The following is a 22,133-nucleotide window of genomic DNA, read 5'->3' as shown; positions in this document are numbered from 1 at the left end:
GTTCCCACTGGAGACACTTCTTCCATGTTCCATTTGTGAGCTGTCCCCTGCTGTCTGCATTTGCCTCTGCCGAGGCCCTTGTCAGGGGTGGAAATTTCCCCCTCATGGATGGAAATATCTTGTGTCATCTCTCAGCCAAAAATTGTTCTGACCACCAGCCTTCTGGTGATTAGAGCTGAATTTTCTCTCCTTCTCTGGAGGACAGAGCTGTTTGTTTCAAGTTTTCCAGCTAGAAGCGTTTCCTATCTTAGATTAAACCATTTGAGTATTAAACGGCCTTTTATGGCAGTGGGAAAATAGAAAATATAAGTCAGTGGCACATCAGTGTTTTTACTGATAAAATCTGTAATATTCTTGGCTTGGGTGAGAATTAGCTTAAACTCCAGAGCCTCAGTCAAACAAAGTACCTGCAAGTCGAGTTCCAGCCCCACTGCTTCATCCTCTTGGGAGCCTACATGCTTTGGATCTGGACATAAGAAAATGAAATTGCTTACGGCCACACATCTCAAATAAGAAGAATACTTACTTGCATTTAAAAGGTGTTCTCAGGGTGTGAAATGCCAGGTTCCCCTGGAGCTGGTCTCAGTGTCAGACCTGAGTACCTCTGGAAGGTACAGTCCCTTTGTGACACTCACTGCAGTCCCCTGTATGCTTAAGTAAGGTTAGACCAGGTGGCCCTTCAAGGTCACTTCCAGACGGGGCTGTTCTGTTATCCCAGATGAATTCCAAAAGGAATTTGCCTGAATGTACCTGTTCCTTGGCAGTGCCTTATTTGTTCTCTGGACTCAACAGGGATTGAGTCTAGCTCTGTTGGCCCTTGGCCTCCTGCCCCCTGGCGAGGTGGCCTGGGAGAGATACTCAACCTCTCACATGCTACTCTTGTGTTCTGGAGCCAAACCCAGCACATGATACAGATCTTTATCAGCTCATTAGAGCTGCTGAAATTTGAAATCTCAGAATGGACTGCACGACAAAAGGAATAAGAAATTTGCATTCGCTCTTATCCAACTACCCTCTCATTTGCATGCACAAGTGATAAATTCCATTTATTCTCTTGCCTGGGATATTGATTTTCTTTTAAAATTCCTGTTTCAGGATACATATCATATTCATTGCTCTTACATGCACCTGCTTAAACACAACACTTAGAACCCTTAGGCTTGATACAGAGAAAACAAATCCTTTGTGAATTTTTAATTAACCTGTCTATATGATTTGAACTGAATAAACAAAATTTACTGCATATATTTCGATTAACTGGCCTTTTGTATTCTCACAGATCTAAGCAAAACCTTTCTGGGAGAAGACTCAATTAGCATTTCGATCTCTGTTTCACTTGAACAATTCAAGCTTGTTTTTAAGAATGTAGTCCTTTGTCTGCAGATAAACACAGAATTAAAAATCTAACCTGGTATGTCAACTAAATTAAAATTGGACAGGTTACCCTCACCCATCAGACATCACCTGCAGAGCATGTTTTCTTCTTGCAGCCTGAGAAATTCAGCTCCAAAGTGGCTGTGTGTGGTACCTCATTCTTGAAGTACCGCAGGGAAAGGGGTTTGTGGGTCCTTGGGTGCATGGGCACAATCCAGACTCTAAAGGAAGATGGGAGTGTATGTTGAACTACCCTTATACAGGAGTAATGCCTTCTAATCCTTATACTTTTTTTTTGTTTGTCCCCATTCTGAAGACAATGATGCAAAAGAAGTTTCTAAACAGGTGAAAGCCTGTAGGTGTTACTGGGAACACCTTTTTATCAGGTAAAAATTGGCTGGTACAGATCCATGCACTACTAGATGGAAACGAAACTATGAATTTCTGTAAACACTAACCATGTGTGCTGCTGTTTTAAACAGTGCTCTCCAAGATACGGTTATTCTTCCAACAGAGTGCATGCAGCACCTAATTTACTCAGGCGTAAATGTTGTTTTGTAATGGCAATGTCATTCGTTCCAGTATTCCTGTGTACACATGTAAACAGATCAATTCATTTTGGGGTTTAATTCATCTTGTTTTCTCTGACATGTTACAATTTAAAAGCAGTAATTAAGCAAATACGTTGCATTGTATTATGTTAATAGTCTTAATCTCCAAGTTCCATTTTCAGACAAAATAGTGATAAATATGGTGGCAATACAATAAACACCAGTTGTTTCTCCTGCAAAAAAAAAAAAAAAAAAAAAGTATCCAGCAACAGTCATTGACTTAGGTTAGCCTTTGGGTCTAGGAATAAGCATCCCACATCTACTTCAAATGTAGGCAAAATTCAGTTGACTAATTCTGCAGGCAGTTTATAAACATACTTTGATAGGTGTGTCCTTCTAAATCCTATATCAAATCAAATGTGTGTCACACAGCATGACCTAACATAGCTCAGAGCAAACTAGCACATGCAGAACTCATATATGCAAAAGAAATTCAGTGTCTTTGTTTGTACCTTGTCTGCCGCTCTCTATCTTTTCATCTTTACCACAATGCTAAACATGTTCACACTGGCAGTCCAGAGCACTTCACCAATGCTGTCTGTAATCAAAGAGCTTTTGACCTTTCAAAAAAGAAAAACTACTGAGGTTTGCTTGTTTGTTTGTTTTGGGGGCTTTTGAATTCAGTGTGAAGTGCACATAGGCACAGATGAAGGTTGAGTCTTGAGGCCTTCTACCAATTCAGAGTTCCCAGTAACCTCGAATGCCTTTAGAAGATTTTTTTGGAGTAACAATTTTCTTAAATGAACAGAGACCTACATTTTGGTAGACCTCTGAAAACAGACTATTTTGTATGTGAAGTGTATTTCAAGTGTCACATCACTAAAACTCCTCCTGTTGTCCTTTGTGCCTCTTTCAGGCACTCCCTTGCCTGAAGTGCAGTTACCATGATGACAAGCTCTAAAGCAGTGCTTTGAGGTAGGGTTTTTTGACCCAGGAGAGGCTGTTGTACTAATAGCTCTAGAACTGTGTCTGAGACTTTCAAACTCCTTGGCTGGTGTTAAGCTGCTTTGCTTTTGTAAGCATCCCTTTTTCAGGCAGGGAGAACAGCAGTGTGAGCATCCCTGTGGGGTTTCTGGTTCCTGTGGCTGTCGGGATCCAGCTCACAGCTGTAAAACCTGCAGCCACTCTGCTGTGTAAACAGTGCTGCAGAGTGATTTCAGAACACTTCAGTTTATAACCTTCTTTGAAAACCAGCTCCCTTAATGACACTTAAACATGGGTTCCAGATGTGACAGTTAAATATACCCAACCCTTGGGAAATTAGCAGCGTTGGTTTTTTTTTCTTTATTCATTACTAAGTGCCCTCTGCCATTTTTCACACTCTCCCTCCAATTGTCTCAGTCTCCCTCTGTACTCCACATTACAGCAGAGACTGCTGTGCTTTGGTGCTTACAGTCTCATGAGGGAGTGGAGGAACAGCATTATCAACTCACTTTCTGTAGCAGCTGAACAGTGTAAAGTCTCACTGCACTTAAGCCTGGATACAAAATGCTACTGGAGCAGTGTGTTGAGTTTCACATTCCACTGGATACCCAGTGTGTGCCTGTGTGGATGCCTCCATATGTTGATTATGCACAGCAAGGACATGATCTGTTAAATGTCATTTTGGTAAAAACATGCAATTTTGGCCAGTAGAGTTTTGGGGGTTGGTTGATTGGTTGTTTTTTTCATTTCAAGTACAAGGATCGCTTACTGAATAATCTCAAAAAAAGGGGCAGCTCTGTAGCCATGAGTTTTGATCATGGATGGAAATATTTTGTGTCATATCTCAGCCACAAAGTGGCTTGCCTTAGTTCTCAGAGTAGGTTTGTTTGAAAGACTGTTCTTGAAAGTAACATGTCATTCCAAACTGGAATACTGAAGAGCATACAAAGAGAGTTTTTAAATAGTAGTGCCACAGAAGAATATTAATGGCAAATAGGAATCTGATTAGCTCCTTATGAATTGTTACAGGGTCCAAAGACAGTGAAATAATATTGCTGGATGCTAATGAATGCTACATATCTTTGTTCTATTGAGGCCATGTTTCACTTAGCATGCACGCTCTGTCTCTGGTTGATTGGGGCACTGGCTGTTCCCTAGGTGCTGCAGCTAATAATAAAGACCCACAGAGCAGACCTGATGCAACCAGACCTCTTGGCAGGGCTCTGCCTCTGTCATTCACCTGTTGCTGCAGTTGGGCTTCACACCCCTTGCCTGTGGATGTCCTGCACCCCACTCCCTCCTGCCTGGAGTTCTCTCACTACAGTGCACACCTGGAAGGAGGAGTTCACCTTACTGGGGCCTGTTCTACTCAAATATTTCATCTGTTTTTTCTGAAGCAGTCCTGGATCACATGCCATTGAGATTACTTCTATGCAGTGCAGCACAAAGCTGAATCTCATCAATCTCTCTTCGCTTTATTCTTTCATCTTTTTAAATCTATACTTCAGGGAACCACATTTTAATAATGAAAACCATCACCATGTTTATCAAATTAAAGCAGACACTGACCTGGCCATCTATTAACATTCATAATATTCTTAGGACTCAACTTACACAAATTCATGTTACCTGCTTAGTAAATTAAGATCCTGTAACAGAATTAATCTTTCATGGTTGTTTTTGACATCTGCCTTTGTGCTTTCAAAGAGAACATGTTAAAATAGTTACTAATTAAAACCAGTAGGCATAAGAGTAGCATAAAACTGTGTATAGATAAATGTCTAGTGGTCCATACCACTCTGAAATTTCTAAATGTACAGTGGTTTAAAGACAGTATGTGTATTTTTAAAAAAATGTACAATGGGTATTGATTTATAACCCAGTTAAAATTACAGCTCTTACAGCAAAGTAGGCTTAAAAGTAATCTTTGCCATGCTGTATGCAGTTGTGTATTAGTTTATGGTTTCACCCCTGGCAAGTGAAGTGTTCAGCCTCATGGCCATTTTAAGAAGAAAAGACTTCAGTGGGGTAAGAGTTAATTTGAACGGTCCGCATTTGAAAAATATTAACCTTGGCTTCCTCTGTAAATGTTACTGGAAACTGTCAGACTGGAGACATGGCTTTGACTGATTAATTACCAACTGGATGAAAATATAAGTTTCAAAATTGCTTCAGACATCATTCAAGACTGGTTGGAATTTCTCAGCTAAAATGCATGAAAGAGTTTTCTTAACAATCCATAAAGTTACCCTAGAAGCTTTATTAGAATTTGGATTTGGGGATCCACAAAAAATAATTCTTCTAATATTTGGGACATTATTTTAAGGCTTGGGACAATGCCTAGGTCTGTTTATTTGCAGTGTTAACTAAGACCTTAGGATAAATCACATTTTTGTATGGTGTTCTGATTTTGTTCTTTTATATTGTACTATCCCTAAGCTCCCTCCTCTGCCTACAAAATCTTCTTTTTTTGTCCTCTAAACTCTTGTGCCTTGTCTTGCTTGTCATTTTTTGTTTTTATCTCCAAGGCACAAAATTTACCCAGCTGTATGTTTACTAAAAATCCATGGTAAAAAAAGGGACTTATGTGTATAGTTATATTAACAAAAAGAAGGATTTTTTTATAGTAGATTCATGAGGGTTTTTCATTCATTTCCTTACTGATACAGTTGTTACATAATCAAACAAAGCCCTACAACTCATGCTTGTCACTTTCCAAGCTAAAACTGGTTGGAGTTGAGAAGAATGGCATGATATTTTAAAGGAAAACTTAACATACTAAAAGAAAATTTTGATAAATTCCTAGCAAAATGAAGAAAATCATTCAGATCCACTACATAATTTTAATTTACCCTAATGACCTGTAATTTCCTTTTTTAGGACATGTGGCCCCATTACATGAATCACATTGACATTGTCATGATGAATTACATTCATTAAAAGGGTGCTTTTGTTATTCTAGTTAGTTTACAATTCAGTATTCATGCTCTGTACCTAGTGATAGTGCTTTACAAAAAAAAATAGAATTTTATGGCATTTTTTTGTTTCCCCCTTTGGCTGAGCTAAACCAGCTTTTGCTAAGATCTGACATTAATTTATAATATTGCTTCAACAGCTAAATGGAGCAATCCTTGAATTAGACATATAACAGTGCGTACTACAAAATATTTAAAATATATCTAATACTACCAGGTCAAACCACTTTTTCAGTTGTATGTTGCTTGTTTTTAGCTATTGTACTAGAAACTGATTTGCATAAATGTATGTTTCTTACTTTCTATGGGCCAAGTTAATAAACCCAAGATGATTTTTATAGCTATTTGTTTTTACCAAGTCCATAAAGCTTGACAGGTCTGTCCCAGTGAGTGATACAAGTTTGTATCCAGATGATTGCTGTGCCATGTGATACCAGAGCTGAGATACCCGTGACATCTCACAGTCAGGCAGCCAAGCTTTAAAACTTTCACACAGCACCAGCTGACCTGTTGTTGAATTGAGAAATTTAACTTATTTATCTCTTTCAAAGTGGAAAATCTGTCTATTTGTTACTGTATTTTTATGTCTGAAAGGATAACCTAATAAATATATATTAGAAATAGCAGTCATTAGGGCAGGTGTTTCTGGTGATGGTTTTGTCCAAGTTTATTTTCTACTAAAAAGTGGAAAAAAATTGTTCAGATACAGAGTAATTGCTCCTTTCAGCCTCTTATGATTTATGCATGTGTTAGGAATTTACAAATAGAAAGATTTCTGCAGTGAATCAGAACAGCTGTCCATCTATCCCTGTCTGACAGCAACCAATAAAAGCTGCTTTTCAGGACATTTTTTACTTTCTTCCTCTCCATTGAACTCACTGGAGCAAGATTGGTGTGTATGTGACATGGGATCAAATAAATTCGCTGTTAATACAGGTGTAGACAATGCTAATTAAGAGCTAAATCTGGAATTCTGCTTATAAATTCAGTATTTGTGTTTGAGTAGAGGCTCTTCCATGGGCACAGACTTCTTTTTCTGTTTAAAATACAGATTTCTGTTATGCATTGCTTATACTGACAAAGAATAAATACCATCCTCATTTTCTCAGTCTGATGCTTAAGGAGCTGTAAATTAGATTCCTTGTTCTGTGTTGGTCTTTTCTAAAGATAGGAAAAGTCTATGAAATGAGACAGAACTTGACATCTCTTAGAAAAACAGAGTTGCTCTGAATTTTTGAGTCTAATTGCAAGCAGAGAATATAGTTCATTGTATACACCAAGTACATCAAGCATTTTCCCCTCAAAATTCATGGGAAACTCCTCGGCTGGAAGTTTAAAATAAGCATAGAGCATTGCTGCATGCTGACACTGACGTGTTGAAAGCGATTCCTTCAGAAGGCATTATCTTCTGTCACTCTTTGGGAGAGTGATGGAGATGATCCACATATGAATCATATTTATTACATAATGCTCAAGAGCTGTTTGGGAACAAGGCTGCTGCAAGATAAACCCTGTCCTGATGAACTTCCAAAGTAAATCACCAGGATGGGCAGAGGGACAGAGCGTGCAACAGTGGGGATGTGATAACTGCAGTGAAGGGTGTGATAACTGCAGACACTGGTTTAGTTCTGTGATTGATTGATTTAATTTTACTGAATCTGCATGTTGGTGAACGCTTGTTTTCTTCTCTTTAATGTCCACTGTAGATATGTCTAATCAAGGAAAGGGAAGTAGAATGAAAAGAGAAGTGTGCCTGACATTGATAGAAACCCTGTTTGGAGAAATTGTTCAGGAACAGTTCATCCATGTGAAGATATGATCCTTGTAAGACTGCCAAGGTCATTGAGGCCTGTGGAGATCTGATGAGTAAATGCTGGTCATGCCTGGAGGCAGCTTCAGCTTATGAACTCAATTCTTCAAAAAATGTAAAACAGTTTTACAGAAAAGAATGTTTGTCATTAGCCTGTCAAGGCTGTTTCCCTCTTGTTTTCTTGGTGCCCTTTTCAACAACTCTTGTGTCCCTTTATGTACCTGTCAGCTGCCCTGGGTGGGTAGGAACAGCTGAAATGTTGGTGCTGGTTTGCATTCTGTTGGCTGGGAGGTGTCTCAGCCTCCTTGTGGGGTGTGAAGAAGTGTAGGCAGAGCCCTTCTTAATGGCAAGACCTCAGCAAAGTTTTGTAGCAGCCCATGGTGCTCAGGCTGCCCAACTGATGGTTGCACCCAGTGAACTACAGGAGTGTGGGCACCTTAGTGAGAGGAGCCATCCTGCTGTCTGCGTGACAATACATGTCTGTTAAAATACTCAAATCTTCATGTAGAAACAGCCCAGAGTCTTTAATAAGAACAGTACTGGTTATTAGATAGAAGCATCCTTTCATTGCTGGTCCTCCATCATCCCAGCTAATTTGCCATCAATCATTACCGTATTCAGAATCAAATACACAGAGTGTTGGGTGGACCTTCAATGTATCTGCTCCTCTCCTAGACTCACTGGGTGCCTGCAGACAATTCAAAAAGAGTTCATTCTGTTCTCCACAACTTTTGGAAAGCCTTACTACATTCACTTTAGTGCCAGTGTGTCTTCAATCTGTAGCATACCTTGATGTTTGAATTTGCACATGATTTAACATCCCTTCAGCGTTCATATTTTCTTTGATCCCCTTGCTTATTAAAAAATGCAAATCTAAATTGTATCTTATTAATGTGCTTCTTTGTGCTAAAGCTGTGGGGGGTTAAAATCCCAGCTTTGGTAACGTATTTGGATTCTTAATGTGCGAAGTGCAAAGAGAGCTAGACTTCTGCAGGCCATATTTTCTAATCAACTGTTATGAAAGAGATTTTTTATTGTGTTTCTGTTTCTTGCTCTCATGGAATTTACAGGAATAAAAAGAGTAATGACTTCATTGTTATACAAAAAATATTTTCAACCACGGATAGAGATCCTTAGTAATTCGCTGTAATTTCTCAAAAATGACAGTGAGAAATCTTGGATGAAATTTCAGAAAAATATGTACTTGAAATATAGGAAAGCCTTTTAGCTGCTTGACTTGAAGTAAATACCTTTTTTTTCTTTTTGTTGTGGACTGAGTACATGGATTTTGTAGTAGTAAACAGTGGTCACTCATTTTTCCAGTTAAATATAGTAGCTTTTAGGAATTGAGTGCATCCTTTCACTATTAACAAAAAAAAAACAAAGAAAAAGAAAGCAAATGCTGTAAAATTACTGGTGCATTTAAAGCCATTAAAGTGCTCCTTATATTTCCTTTTTGCACAACTTGACCTATCCTGTGCCCTGGTAAAAGCTTTCTCTTCATGTTTAATGGCTTTTTTTCTTAGCATTGCTGCTTGTTTCTGAATTGCTTTTTGTGCATCTGCTTAACTTGTTGGGAATTTGGGTGGGTCATTCTTACTTGAGATTCAGCACTGCATGAACACATCATAACAAAATGTAAAGCATCATGTGAGACTGATTAAATGAAGGCAGGGAAATGTCAAACTTTGTTTTACTGCCGTGTTACTTCTTCACAACTTAATTTGCAGCAAGCTTTTCATACAAATAGAACTTCTTCAGAAGCAGTCCAATCATTAATGAATTTTGGAGATCTGTTTGGATAAAGACAAACTAGAAAAGTTGATTATTTAATTTTTTTAAGAAAAGGAAAAAAAAATTACCTTAGAATTATCATTAGGAAACAAATAACAGTGGGAATATTTATGCAACTTGTGTGTTTGTTGAAGCAGCTAATCCTTGTGCTGTTTCTGCAGTTGCTGCAACTTCAGGGCATTCAAATTCACAGTAAATTGTTGCTTGTGATAAATTGTGCTTCCTTTACTCTGTCCCATTCCTATTCCTCTTGCTTCAGAAGTCTGAGGGTTCCTGCTGTGGAATGGGAAGGGCACGTGTGGAGTTGATAGCCTGGTCTAGAGCTTATTCTAAGCTTCTGCAAACTCAGAGGAGGAAACTCTTCTAATCATACTAGTCTACATTAATTTGGCTTGAAAAGAATTACTGATTAGGGATGGAGAAAGTGCTTCATCCAGGAACTAGATCTCCTGTGTTTGTAGCCAGGCTTTGCAGAGTTTCACACTCAGGGGATCATTTAATGGCTGCGGCCCTCATCCGAGGGTCACAGATTACATTTCGTGCAGCATTCCCTGGTTCCATCTCTTTTCAGCTCCCTCCAACTCAGGGAATGAAGGCTGAGCAGACTGACATTTCTTCCAGGAGCCCTTCAGAAATGGAAACTGATGCTCCTGGCACTGTCCCTTCACTGGCTTCCTGCGATTTTATAGATGAATGGGAAATGGTAGGAGAGTGGGCCTGGAGCTCCCCAGGCTCTGGCTGCCTGACAGCTCTGTGGGGGTAGGGCTTTGGGGAGCTGACCAGCACTTCTAGTCCAGTTTTCACTGCTTGCCTGAACAGATAAAACAGCCCCTATTTGTCAGGCTCAACAAACTGTCATTGCTGGGGACAGATGCTGTGAAAAAGCCCCTTGCTGATCTGACTGTCAGATGTGGATTTTAGAAGTCCTTCCCTTGCTGGACCCATAGCTGTGTAGCAGTGGGGATCCTGACTCAGGCACCCCTTTTGCTGTGGGCAGTGAGGGGTTTGCTTTGTGCTGTTTTTCCTCCCATTGTTCTGTCTCCACCTGGATTTGGGGTTTCTTCAGCTGCATCATGTTCTCTACAGCAGGAGCCTCAGCCACTGCTGCCCCACTCAGCTGTGGTGACCAGGAGAGAGATATAGAGAGATGCCAGCTTCCTGCTCAGGAAAATGGGAAAGCAAGCAGTTTCATGCATTTGAGATTCCAGAAGTGCTTGTTTTATTGCTCCTGGTGGTCATGTCCATGTTTAAGAGGGCTGTCAGGATGCTGAGATTGTCCTAAAACAGATTGTCCTCTTCTCAATAAGAGAAGAGATCTCTTTGCTCAGAGCTTGGGGCTTTCAGGCTCTGGAGGTATGAGTGCATGTTTGAAGATCCTGGTTTTGCCATGGAGGGGTTTTGTTGACATGAAAGAAAAGCTCGTGAAAGAGAAATGTCTCACAAACACTTGTGATTGTTCATAAAGAAAACAACAGCAATGAAGTTTTGGCCAACTTAATGATAATAAAGGCCTGGGTTATCAAAATGCTTCTACCTGTCTGGGCCACCATGGTGAGACAAAGCTACCAGAAATCTGGTTTAACTTCTCAGTTGGGGTGAAAGATTTTTTCCTTTTCCAGAGTAGCAAAACCAGACAGAGTCTGCCAATCCCTCTAGGCCTCACTCCCATCTCTCTGTTTCCCCTGGTGACCTGTGTGTATTGGAGGTGAAAACACAGGTTTTTGACTATGAAAACTGCTTTCTGTATTGATAAAAGGCCATCTAAAACTATGCAACATAGCTCAGCAAACAGTTTAGGAAGGTAGCTTTAAGTTGTTTGACCTGTAACATGTGGTATGTTGTGACATGATGTAGCATTAAAAAAAAATCCTTTTTAATTTTAAGTTAAAGTGTGTCCTCAATAGAAAGAAGAAAAACACTCAAGAGATGTGAGGGTTTTCTCCTTCTTATGGCCTGATTAAATTTTTAGTGTACTTAATAAACTGAAGCTGTTACTAAGCCATTAGCAATTTGAGAATTCATGGAAGGAAAAAGAACCCCAAGGGGGCTACTGAAAAACTAACATAGAACTTACTTAATTTAAAATAAATAAATACATTATATATATATATATATATATATATATGTATATATACACACAAACACACCCACCCCATCAATAAAATAGACCTAGAAAAAAGCCCAGTGAATTATGATCCAGTTCCCAAACACAGTGCTTGGAAGAATGTTAGAATAGGGTACTAAAAAAAAAGATTTAAAAGTATCTAGGGGATGTAAGGTGATCAGGAGGGTCAGTGTGGATTCATTAAGAACAAATGTCAAAGCAGTGTAATATCCTTTGTGACAGGGTAATTGTCATTTGTTCTGAATTGTAGTATGTGGAGTTTAGGTTAGATATTAGAGAAAAGAAATCTTACTTTAAAGATAACTAGACACTGTATGGAATACTGTGGAGGCTGTAGCATCACAACCACTGGGAAACTGGGACAGATGGTTTGAAAAGGATGGGCTTTTTTTGGCTTGCTACAGTAGGATAAATTGAATAGCCATTACAGCTCTCAGACCTGAATTTGCCTGATCTGCCTAAAATTTCAGTGCACAAGTTTTGAACTGCTTGGTAAGATACTTGACAATGAGTCATTCCCTAATTTATTTATTTTTGTTCTGGTAGGAAGGCACAGGACTCTCTTTTTCTGCCATTTCTTATGCAAATCAACTGATGCAGGTTTTTATAATTCTGTGGTGGCTCTTCAGCACAGGCCAGAGCATTCTTTTCAAACATCTCTATAAATCAGCAAACCTCTGAGTCCTTATGGAACCTGCTGGGTGACAGTGAGATGAGTGGGGCTGTAAGAGACCTGGTTATAGGGGTCAATTACAAGATCATTTACTGGTTTAATCCATTTTTAACTGGATTAAAAAAAAAAAAAATCCACCTCTGTCAGTACTGCACATTTCATTTTGTCCAGCGTTTGACCTGGAGGCCCAAAAGTACAAAACTACAGTGTCACCAATTCCTGCAGTTGGAAGTTCTGCTTTTTTGTCCTTTTTTCATTAATTCTGCAAGAGCAGGAAGAAATGAACTTTATCTATTGTATGCAGCTGAAATATAAACCCAAATTTTCCTTTAATACTCACTCGTAGTCATTACTCTGGTAAAATAATGAGTGAATACACCCCATTTTGCTTAAAGCAACAGATCTATATCCAGTTAATTTGTGGATAAATATGGGTTTCTGCTATTGATGTTTCTTGATCCACACAAAGTGGTTATATTAATACTGAAACATTATTAATCAATAGGTAACTCTTTAAAAATACATCACTAAGACTAGCCAATTACCTTTAAGTATATATCAAAGGCGACAGAGCAATCATGGTCCATTAAAGAGTTCCCAACATTTTAATTATTTTTATCTTCAGTGAAAATTAGAAAGGAAATTTAAATTTCTCATTCTGGCTTCAAGAAATTAGGAAAACCTTTTCTTTATTTTTTCAGGTTTTGTTTAGGAAAATGCAAAAATGTGCTTAATTTCATCTTAGTCTCCTGAATTAAAACTACATAATCTGTGTATTAATTCACATTATTTGTAAAATAATCTGCTCTGTAAGATCACAGAAGTAAGTTACAAAGTCATGTCATTTAAGGGTATGGTTCTGTTTGGTTTATAATGCTAATTAACTGTATTGACTTTCAGTGAAATGGAAATTCTGACCAAAGCATACAGTCTATCTCTAGCCTCTCAGAAATGTGTTCTTTTTTCAAAGAATTTAGGCTGCAATTTTGGGGAGCAAAAATTGTATTTTTTTTATATCTTGTTGAAATTTTAAATATCCGTTTTAAATATGAAACCTACTGTGCCCTGTTTATGGAGTCAGCACTGATGCTTCTGCTTTAGGAAAGCTAGAAATGCTATGGCTGGAGTACTGTGTTGTGCTTTAAAATCAGATGGGAAACTCTATTTTCCTTTGAGATTATCATACCATTCTTCACATAAATTTCCTTAGTTAAGAAGACTATTTCCTCTCTGGCTCCTCTCCCTCAGCAATTACCCAGCACAAGCAATCTATGGAGAATAGCACGAGGTGTAGCTGATTGTCATTCAACGCAAGTGAAATCTTTAGGTGAGCATTAGTCACTCTTTTAGACATGTTAGCTTGAAGTGGAAGCAGTCAATTACAGAGTAGAGGCTTTATGGCTACATTATTACCATCATACTATTAGATTTTCGTCAGCAGCATTCTGTTTGATCGATCTGTGCCAGGACATTGATGGATAGTTTTGTTCTTCAAATGTCAAATATGTGGGACTTTTGTGCTTTATTTATTTACTGGTGCCCTGCTGTATTGTGGATATTTCGCTTTTCTACATCATTCTAGTTTCAACAGCTAATCGTGATTCATTTTATTTGAAGTTTTGGTGTTGATTTCAATAGCATTCTTAATCATTCTTTCTTCTGCTCTTGAATTACAGAGGGAGCTGGGCTATTGTATTGGACGTGCACTTAGTTGGACGTGTGAAAGTTTTCCCAGTGGTAGAGCAGGAGCTGCTGCTGATTGAGAAATGTGTGTGTACCCAGTGTGTAATGAATTTTGAGATTCTGTTCTCTCCCCAGTGCTTCCATAAATAGTGCTTTTTCTGGGATTGGGGCTCTGTTATTTTATGTCTCTCTAACACATGGCAACAGTCTTAGAGCATCACTAGCTTCAAGATGCAGGTTTAGTTAAGCTCTCAGACTTTAACATGAGTACCGTTTTTAACTGAAATATGCATTTGCAAGTGTATTCAGAAGTAAAATAATGCTGTTGACACTAATCAGGTATATAAACAAATCATATGTGTTTTAGATGAGGATGAAGAAACAATTAAATAAAAACACAGAGCAAATATATGTGGAATGGTGTTGATCTCAGTCTCCAGCAGGGCTAAGAAAGTCCTTATCAGCCTGTTTGTGAGGGGCACTGACTCTTAAGTACTTCAGCCATCTCTCAGCATTCTCCTAGCAGAGTTACTGAATCAATCCTTCAAGAGAAGGAGTAGGACAAGACTGGGAAGCTGCAGGTTACTACCAAAGTTTTCTGCTCAGTTTGCAAAGCCTCAAGGTTTGCAGGCAGAAATTAGCAATGCAGAGGTTCAGCACCCACAGCCTCAGTGACTCAGGCAGAGCTGCAGTCATGAACCAGAGCTGTGTTTGTGCAAGGAGGGGCAGAGCTGCAGTCTCCATGTCCCCACGTCACAGAGTGACCAGTGGGCAGTGTCATGTGTGACACTGCTCAGCTCCTGGGAGCTGCACTGCTGCTGCTGCCTCTGCAGCACTGCACTGGCTGCACCCTCAGGAAGGGAATGTGTTAAAACATTAACAGTGTTAATACTAATGCTGTCTTGAAATGGGTTCTTCACTTACTGAGACATGTTCAACATAATTTGCCTATTTCGAAGCCATACATCACTAGTCAATTACTATTTCAAACCCATCCATTTTAGTCAATACTGTGCAAGCATCCTAGCAAGATGTGAGTTGGGATCTCAGTCTTGAGATATGAATTCCTGGCAGCAGTAACCCTTCTTACCTGATCAGGCAGGAGTATGAATGTTGAAAAAAGAATTTTTAAAAAAGTGTTGTAATTTTGAATACAGGAGCATTATACACTCTTGATTCATCTCTTATCCATGTCCCTCCAGTGTCTCTTGGACAGTGCTGCTGGTGCTGTATAATTATTATTCTCCACTGCAGAATTGGCTGCATTTCAGTAGTGTGTATGTGTGTGAAGTGACTCTGAAGAAAATAGACTATTTAAATGTAAATAGTGTTGTCATTCTACTTAGTGAAGCTCACTCCTCGCTAATTAGGAAGACATTCATTTGACTTAAGTATTTGAACACCAAAATAATCAATTTTGTTATAACACTGCTTTTCTCTTCCAACTGTGTTTACTTCTGTCTTGTGTACCTGTGCATTAACATATTTGCAAATGTGTATGCCAAATAAAAACCAATACATCTTTATGTATTTTAGAGTTAAAAATGGAGTTAAGGAGAGTGTTAGCTGATGCCCAGCTCACTACAGCACTCAATCAAATGCTTAGTTGATTTAAATGTGTTTCAAAGACAAGATAAATTTGGGCATAAAATCTGGATTCAGAGTTTTTTGAAGTAAATGGAAGTCAAAATATTATGTTCAGTGTAGGGGCAGCACCTCAAAAAATAGACACAAATGCTGTTGAACATAGTTAACAAGTCAAAATAATTTTATTCCCTCCTTGCCTTTTTTTTTTTCAGAAAGAAACACATTTTTACATTTGGAAAAAAAGGGATATTGGCCATCCATAAGAGCTAAGGAAATGTAACCAGACTAGCTCAGGAGGGGGATCTGTGGGGAACAGGGGAAAGCCAAGAGCACTGAAGACAAAACAAAAAGGAGCTTTTTGTCTATTTTCACGTGTTTCACGTGGCATAAATGAAAGTGACAGGTGACTTAGATTAGACAGTAGGCAGTGGTCTAATTGTTAGTGTGGTGTAATCTATTAAATATCATCATGATCTCAAGTTAACAAACCCCCAGTTGCACTGTAGGTAAGTGACATATATCATACACAGCTGCCTCACCTTCATTTTGTACTGCTTTATCTTCTGGGCACACAGTAGGATGGGGACCATCATAACCATTATTAACTCTCCAGGGCACTATCATTGAAGTGACTTATTTCCAAAGTATCTTGTTTCCCTTGATCCATTAGGTACACCTGCCTCAGTGCACACATCTCCTTGTCACTGGCTCTGGGCTCAGCAGTGGAGATGGAGTCAGCAGCAGCACAGTGACTGAAACTCACATAACCAAATCCATGAACCAAAAGTTACCACTGCTGTCCTCTTCACATTGTGGTGAATTTATTTGTATTCAACAGGATTTCGCTGGGACCAAGTGATAGGGAAAAGAGGAGCAGCTGGTGGTGGATTAATGGAATGAGGCTCATATTGTTTGGTCGATGGGCCAGATAATTGCCCAGAAATGTTTTCACTGGCAGCAGGGGAAGGGGGGCTGAGCTGGTGCCTCCCCAGCTGCTGTGGGTTTTGCTGTTTTCTGTCTCTATAGCTCTCTCCATGCCATGATGGCACCCTCTGCCCCACCCCTGCTGCTGCTGCTGCCACCAACTGAGCATCTGCCCTGTGTCTGTCACTGCTGCTCTCACTGGGCTTTAGCCTCTTCACTCTCTTGTGCTGGTGGACTTTTGTCATGACCAGTGAGACATCTGTGATTCTCCCATCTAGGAACAGTGGAGCTTTCCTCTTGTTATTCTGGACAGATCTTTCCCTTTCTCTGCCTTTAAGTGTTCTCTGAGTTATCCCATCAGCTGCTCTCGTCAGACTGGGTTCACAATCACCTCTCCAGCCCACTGTCCTTTCTCAGTTTCCTTCTGAAAGAGGAACACTGCAGAATAAGCAGGATACTTTTTCTACTAAGGTTTTATATACTTTGACTTTTTTTTTCAGGTTATAGCCATCAAGAGCAAGCTGCTGTCAAAGATAAGCTAATATATACTCCTGCAGCAGGCAGTCAATGTGTGCAAACCATCCCTACCTACACTGCTATTGCTTGAGGCTGGAGTAAGCTATGCTTCAGCAACTCTTGAATTAACAGGTTTTGTCTGTCTGTAGCAATCTCCTGAGTACAACTTGTACAGAAATTCGTGGTCAATGATTTGGGTTGTTTTTTTTTTTTGTAACTTCTTGTTTTGGTTTTTTTTTTTTCTTTCCCAAATCTGTGAATAAATAGAATGAGTTTGGATATCCAGAAAATGTATTTGGGTTGTGAAGAAAGAATATGAGGGGTACTAACTTAAAAGACAAGTAATGGGAGAATGAGAGTCTTCAAGAAATTAAAAAGCCATTGTTAAGAGGAAAGGAGTAAATTTAGGAAGAAAACAGGGGAATTAAGTTGCAGAAAGTGCTAGATAACATACCATGAAAAAAATTTAATGGGATGCATTGGGAATACTGAATAGCTGTTCAGAGAGGCTGTGGGGTTACTGAAAAACCTTGTGATTCTGATATCAGCTATGAATACTTGATTTATCACATGTATGACCTTGTATTTCTAGAATTTTCTTCCTGCCCTGACAAGGTTTCCTTCCTTGTCATCTCCTTTCTCTGCTTCAGCCTAAATGCTGCAAAATTTGGGGGGCTTTGGTGGGCAGACTTAGCTGAGAGGTACATAAAAGTATACCTCTATTGACGGAGGAATTCTTGGCATGTAGTTGAAATATTAAAATATGTGTTGGAAATGAAAAAATGCTGAACCTCAAAACAGGCACTGTCTTTGCATTGGATAGCAAACATTATAGCTGAGACTGAATTAGGACAAGATGCAGAAAACTAACAACAATTAGGTAATATTTTGCAAGATCAAAAACACATAGTCAGTTTATTAAATAGTTGTAAAAATTCTTGTTACTATTTCAAAATCCAGTTAAAGTTCTGAAGTTTTTCTGAAAAAGGTTTGGATGTTTTGCTTGATCCTTCATGAAAGTTTGTTTCTTCTTAAGTTTTTTTCCTCCTTCCATCAGACTTAATGTTTATATTACACTGAGTTCAGATATCTTAGGATCAGTCTTAAATGAGACACAAACATTTGGATTTTTTTTCTCAAGCTCTTGTGAAAGGACACATGAAACCAAATAGTACTAAAACATTCTAGTACATACATATGTGTGTACAAATGTGTCTGTATGTGTCCATGTGAGGAAGACCTAGGCCGTTTTAAAGTAAGAATATTTCATGCTGTCCCTGTATGTAATTGCAGAGATCCCCTGATTGTGGTCCACCAAGGTAAAGAAAGCAAAATCTCATGTTGAATTTAGTTTCACCAAATGTAAGATAGTGTGGTTAGAAAAAGCTAAGCCAAAAACCAAGCCAGAAACCATTGCTTGTCTGGAATCTGTGGTTATTTCAGGTTTGGATGTCATAGATAAGAGCATATCTGGCCCCTTCTTTGCTGTAGCTGGCGTGGCTTCAGGAGTAAAGCAGTTGTGAGCGAGCAGAGAAGGGACTTTGGAATTTCCTGCACTCCTGCTGTGTAGATTCAAACTCTAAGTTTAAATAATGGATGAAGCTAAGATTATTATAATTGATCATTGTATGATTTATATGGAGTAATTATAACTAGGTTGAGAAAGAATTTTCAAAAGCTAGTTTCCTGGTAGCCAGAGTCATTAAATAACAGTGTGCTGCCAAAACAAAAATTAGGTGGGAACGTAGCCACAGAGTTCAGAATGTCTGTCCTCCACCTGATTTATAACTGCTCTGATGATGACACTATCAGGGGTATTTTCCTGTTACGAGCAGTAAGAGCTGTTTCAATTGTTTTTCTTATCTTTCTAACTGAGCTCCACATTGTTTTAAGTGTAGTCAGGCATAATAACTGGAAAACTGTAAAAATCTAATGCATAACAAAACGAAAAGGTGTGAGAGGTTGAAAAGGTTAATTAAAAGTGTAATGATTGCATTTACTGAGACAGTCCAATTAATCACTTTATTCCAGTGGTCATGTGATACAGAAACCATTGCTCCAGAAAACTGATTCCTAGTGCTGGGATACATGATCCGTGTTCATTTAAATGTATTTTTCTATAAATGGAAATTTAACTTTTTTATTTTAAGCTGCTTTTATTTATTTGAAATTATTTAGGTAGTAGCTAATGTTTAACCCTGTGTCCCCACATAATACACTGTTCCAGCCACGCTCCCTCTGAACAGGATGGGAGCATTGCCCCCTTGATACTTGCAGTCTTACAGCCCCACGGGAGGTTTGCTTACAGCTTAATGGGCTTGTAGGTATAGAAGAAATGAAGCACAAGAAATACATCATTATGTAATGTGATCTCTCTGAAACAGTGTATATGACCAACAAAGTGAATTCTCAAGTGTCAACAAGCACAGCTAAATGTGGGTTTTACCACGTCAACTGGAAAAAAAAGGCAAAGAGAACCTTGAAGGATCACTTACAAGGGTCATAACCTTGTATTATCTGATTTGCTGTAATATTCACACAAGCTTTATTGGAATGGAGTATAAATTTGAAAAATAGTGAGATTAGAAAGGATTGCAGTGCTAGAGCAAAGAGCTCAAAGCTTTCTCCTGGCTTATTTTGCTGGGGCAGCACTTTAGAGGGAGCCCATTATAAGCAGGAGAATAGTAGTTATGTTAACATGGCAATTAATCAAGTCTGAGGAAAAGAGGAAACAAGTTGTGAATTCAATTCTGTAGTAATAAAAAGAAATGCTGAAAGTTGCCCTGTAAATTGGCATGACTTTGGCAAAACAGTCCCTCACTGTGTCTTGAGAACTTGCGTGCAGTAAATCACTTCTCATGGCAACCGTGTAGGTTTGAATGTTTTCACAGGTTTATTCTCTATTTCCGTGTCTTCTGGTTCTTTCCTAATTCTGTTGACTTAGTATTTAGCTAATAATAAAATACTGAACTGTATAAGACGAGAGCATATGCAGTAACACGTTTGCACTCTATTTTTAAGGGGAAATTAATTAGAAGAACTCAGCTGAAACTGTGGTGATAGCCTTCCACATCACAAACCCAGCCTCTCACTCAGCACAGAGCATGAATTGTGTGTGGAATGACTGAATCCCTCACAAAAAAATTGTATGCTGTACATGGCCCCAGTCATGCATAATCCATCCCCAGTGTTTGTGTAGTGTAGATAGGTTAAAATGATCTTTACACCCTAAAACTCTTTAGGGTAGAACTGAAATCATTGGCGCAGTAATGTGAGAAACAGCGGCCGGATCAGTTTGCAACAACTGTAGTTTCTTTGTTTAGCAAGTCTCTGGCTTTATTAATGTGTTTCTGCCTCCTAAGTGAGATACTTTGGTCAGAAGTAACAGTAGCTTTAAAGAGCCAAATTCATAACTTAAATTATTGAAAATTCAGAATAGCTGCAGTGAACAAAATAACTGTGCTGGCATAAATATAATGTAAAACTGCTGTCCTCAGTGCCATGTGGAAAATTAGGGACCCTGGCATAACCTTTCATTAGATTTGTAGCAGAAACGAAAGGTGATAGATCAGGGTATTTGTGAGTGAAGACAGAATTTCAGCAGTGTATGCCACAGTATTGTTAACACTGGGGAGCAAGGTTTCCTCTCCATCTCTGCCCTTGTGGAACTAAAATTTAAACCAGATCACTATAGATTTATAAGACTTTCCTCTTACATAACTTGTAATTTGAGCAGATGTCCCTCAGCTCACCCACAGGGCTCAGTCACCTTGGAGTTTTCTGCTCAGCTTTTCCCCATTCCTCCCCAGTAAAGAATTTAAGTGTTAAAGGAAATAGTAAGATATAATTTCCCCCTTTTTAATCAATATATATGCAGCTTAGGAATTGCAATTTCACTGCAACCTTTATTTGCAGTGTCTCTGAAATGCACCAGGTAATGGTTAACTAAAGCAGGATCTAAGTCAAAATATAGGCAAGAGCTCTGTTGAGTGTTAGAGCCCAGATCAAGTGGTGAACTTGGGCAGTAAAAAATACAGTATTTAGAGAATGTGGCCCCATTAGTAGAATTAAACTTCCAGGAGCAGACCAAGAGATAAATGTATCCACCTGAAAGTCAGAAGCCTCTGCTTTGAGGTGATACCTAAAATCCTTAGAAGAAGCCCAGAGTCTTTATAAAGTACACAGAGAAAACAGTTTTAACAACAAGCAAACAAATTAAAAAAGGAACAAGAAACTCTTTATTGTGAGGGGGGTGAGGCACTGAACAGATTGCACATGGCCCATCCCTGGAAATATTCAAGTCCAGGTTGGATGAAGTTTGAGCAACCTGGTCTAGTGAAAGGAAATATAGAAATTGAGCTTTGTTGGAAGGCTTTGGGCTGGAGGAGCCAGACTCTGAGCCTCAGGCAGAGCATCTGCCCACACCGCAGTCAGTGTGTGCTCCTGGGAGCAGCCAGCCAGAAATGTCATGGGCACCCAGCACAAGGGGTCCTGGTGCTTCAGCCTCTGAGGAAGGGATCAGAACAGTCCTTGAGGAAGTGGGATGTCTTTGCTCTCTGCTCGTCTCTGTGGGATTTCAGAAAGCCTGGGAGGGTACTCTTCCTGTGGGTTTGGCAGTACCTTGGTCTGGAAGGAAGGCAAGGAGGTGTGCTATAGAAAGGGTTATGGATTTTTTGAAGGGATTAGAAGTAGGGAGTACAAGTGGGATCATGCCTCTGCAGGCTTGCAGAGTCTTCTTCAGGGAAGGTTTGCAGTCATTGCTCTTGCAAGAGAAGTAACTCTCCTTCCTGGGTGCAGGCCAGCAGCCAGCAGTCTGCCTCCCAGTGATAGCTCTCATTCTTGGGCTGAAGCATCCTGCTCCTCTTGTTTTGCAATATGTACCATTTCCTTGTTGAGAACACTCTGCAGTGAGATGGTTTGAGAGCCCTTCTGGGAAATGAGAACAGTGTTTCTGAGTCTCTCATGCCACGGAAGGCATTGAACCAAAGTCTGCAAGATCCCAGCTGATGATTCACCAGCGGAGTCTCACAGAAACAAAGGCCAGGGTGTGTTGGGAAAGACTTCAGACACAGCAGTTGTGCATAACAGAGTAGTTGAACACTTCCAAACATAACATGATGAACACTTAGTAGATGAA

The 22,133-nt window shown here is 39.3% G+C and overlaps 1 protein-coding gene across 1 annotated transcript in view; it reads left to right on the top strand.

Annotated features, from left to right (window-relative positions):
• The window catches only part of GFRA1 (GDNF family receptor alpha 1), a 138,820-nt gene that overhangs the window by 55,492 nt on the left and 61,195 nt on the right, over positions 1 to 22,133 (top strand). The window lies entirely within an intron of this gene.

Source organism: Molothrus ater, chromosome 8 (assembly GCF_012460135.2).
Source record: "Molothrus ater isolate BHLD 08-10-18 breed brown headed cowbird chromosome 8, BPBGC_Mater_1.1, whole genome shotgun sequence".
NCBI lineage: Eukaryota > Metazoa > Chordata > Aves > Passeriformes > Icteridae > Molothrus > Molothrus ater.
The sequence above is the reverse complement of the archived record's forward strand: the minus strand, read 5'-3'. Positions and strand labels throughout refer to the sequence as shown.